Source organism: Eurypyga helias, unplaced genomic scaffold, assembly GCF_000690775.1.
Source record: "Eurypyga helias isolate BGI_N326 unplaced genomic scaffold, ASM69077v1 scaffold5702, whole genome shotgun sequence".
In the NCBI taxonomy this organism is placed as follows: domain Eukaryota; kingdom Metazoa; phylum Chordata; class Aves; order Eurypygiformes; family Eurypygidae; genus Eurypyga; species Eurypyga helias.
This window is the reverse complement of record NW_010237699.1, coordinates 27,766-30,760: the sequence shown is the minus strand read 5'-3', so window position 1 is coordinate 30,760 and position 2,995 is coordinate 27,766.

Below are 2,995 nucleotides of genomic sequence, written 5' to 3'. Positions count from 1 at the left end.
GCGGTGGTCACGGGCACCTTGCCTCAGGAGGCGCAGCCGTTCCTCTGGGCACCAGCAGCAAGTGCCCAGGTAGGGAGACCTGTCGTGCCGCCGCTAAGACGCCCGATCCCAGGGCCCCTCCGAACAAAGCCATCCCTCGCCTCCCAGCGCGCAGCTCTCGCCCAGCGTAGGGAGGGAGAGGAGCGTCCCGCCGGGGGCACCCAGCGAGCTCTTCCCGCAAGGCACAGCACGACTTCTGCCTTACCGCCACACCTCCAGTGCCTGGGACATCCTCAGCGCATCCACCTCACCCCAAACGGGTCCTGCCCCGCCCTACGGCTCTGCAGCCAGAGTCGCCTGCTCAGACTCCGGGAAGGCAGCAGGTCTCGAGGGAGGGAAGGCAGGATGCAGGTCTGCGTACAACTTACAGGAAAGCCGGGATTGAGCCAACGACTCGCACCAAGGGGAGAGGAGGGGTATGAGGGGAATGATCAGCTGGGGTCAGGGAAGCTTAAATGAAAAAGGATAGTAATTCTTGATATGGGAAATTAGTGTTTAGTTCGAATTTGTTATAACAGTTTAATTTTGTAGCTTTGAAGCCATGCTGAGGCAAGGGTTAATTCTTGGACTGTGGGTGAAACTTTACTAATCCCCTGCTAAAGTTTGTGAAGTTGCTGCCTGCATTTTCACCTGTAATATCTTCAGGAGAGTCTCACTTACACTCTGTTAAGAGTTCCAAAAAAATGAACATCAGCTAAATTAGTGGGCGTAGGTCTGTTTTCCCAAGTGACAGGACAAGAGGAAATGGCCTCAAGTTGCACCAGGGGAGGTTTAGATTGGATATTAGGAAACATTTTGTCACAGAAAGGGCTGTCAGGCATTGGAACGGGCTGCCCAAGGAGATGGTGGAGTCACCACCCCTGGAGGGATTTAAAACACATGGTGCTTAGGGACATGGTGTAGTGGTGGACTTGGCAGTGCTGGGTTAACGGTTGGACTCAATCTTAGTCTTTTCCCACCTAAACGACTCTCTGACTCTATCAGCATCAACGCTGCTTGACTTAGTACCTTCCCAGCGCAGCCTTCCAACGCGTGCTCTGCCAGATGTACGCTTAATTTGGTATCAACACGAAACTCGTTGCTTTAGCACCTAACACCTCCTCATGCGCTGTTACCACACAGATCTCTGCCACCACGCGCAGATGACACAGAAATGCACACCTAACAACTTCTTCCTTCTGGAGAAAGGAAAGAAAAAGCCCTACCAAAAAAAACCTCCCAGTTTTAAACTGAAAGTGAAGAGTAATGAAAGCCAACAACCCCTGAACTGCAAGTCACTAGTGTAAAAACACACATTATTAACGACAAATTCAAAAGACTAAAACAAATCACAGTTGGGTTTACCAAGGTGCCTCTTCTGGCCTTTAAAAAAAACCCCATGTTGTCTTGCTGTCGCCTGGTTTCTTTGCTTGGAAGACGAACCAAAATGAGCACCTGTTTGTGCAAATATTCCATTTATTTAATAAACTGGCCAGAAAAATACCACCACAGACGGTTCTCAGCACCATACAAAATGTTTAAAAATCCTTCAGTTACAGAGGAGTTCATAAAAATAGCTTACGCTACTCTAGAAATCTCAGTAGAAACACATGGATTTGTTAACAGGTAGAAATTTGGGCACAAGGCGCCTGGCCCAGAGGGCTGGAATGTTTACCCCTATTGGCAACCTACAAGTAAACTCCCCAGAACCGTTTAATCAAAGTAATCCACACCTTCCTGCTAAAACAGAGGGACGTGAACAGAGAGATCAAAAAGCACGTTCATTTCCATTACAAAGAGACATTTTTACCATTTCTTGATAAATATGTATGCAGGTTACCCGACACAGGAGGAATATTCAAGAAAGGACGTTCGGGATTTTCCACGGAAACCTCTGGTTTGAAAGTGGTGTTTTCTTAATGAAATACAAAACAAAGCACATGTGGAACTAAATACAGATTTTTAGGCCATATCTAAGGTTTTTCAAAATTGCTTTTTGGAGATGTTTGCTTGTTTGAGTGCTTTGGGGTTGGGTTTTTTTTCATTCTACAGGCCCACTAATCCGGAGAAAAGTCAAAGTGGTTCAAAATGGCCAATTCATACCTGAAACAGTGCAGCATACACCAGCTCACCTGGAAAGGAGGAATTTAATTCCAACTCAATAAAAGCTCTTGGAAATGCAATTCTTTCCACACTGGAATTCTGTCAGTTCCAAGCTGGATCAATTATGGTCACATACACTGCAAGATAAAGCTAACAGGATCACATCTGCGTTACGTGCACGGCTGCTACGGTCCGGGAGAAAACCCACCTTTCTGCAGAGCAAGGCCCTAAATAAAAGGTGTTTTCCATTCTCACCAAGGAGGATGTTTGCACAAACAAGTTTCTCTAAAATAAAAGGTCACCATGGAGGCAGCTTAGAAACCACACCATGTGTTACTCTGGTACTAAACTTTTTCCAAGGGTATCTTCTTCCTCCTGATCAAAGACTCAGCTACAATTTCCCCTCCAGAGGCTCGTGAGTGGGGGAAACGCATGCTCACGAGGAGACCTTGCAACTGCTGCGCTACGACCCAGCACCCAGGGGCACCACACAATTATCTGAACCCGGGACGACACTCCCGAGTTCGGAAGTTCTTTGTTCAGACAAGAAACTAGAGAGAATAAACCCAAACCACAGCAGTTGTTGGCCAGCTGTGCCAGCAGTTGTTCCATCACTGCCCACCAGACAGCGCAGGCTTTGGGCTGTGACTTCATGGACGCATCCGTTCAATGCCCTGCTAAGCAACAGCTCCACAGTCAGTATTCCCATTGCGTTGCTAATTGCCAGCCAATCCCCGCAAGCGACCAACTCCCACAGCGCTCTTCCCCGCGGCACGAGGGAAGGCAGGCGCGGGCTAAGGTCTGCACCGTCCCGCAGACGCCCGAGGACGCTTCTCCCCAAACCTTCCCTCCGAACTGCACGAGGCGGACACCG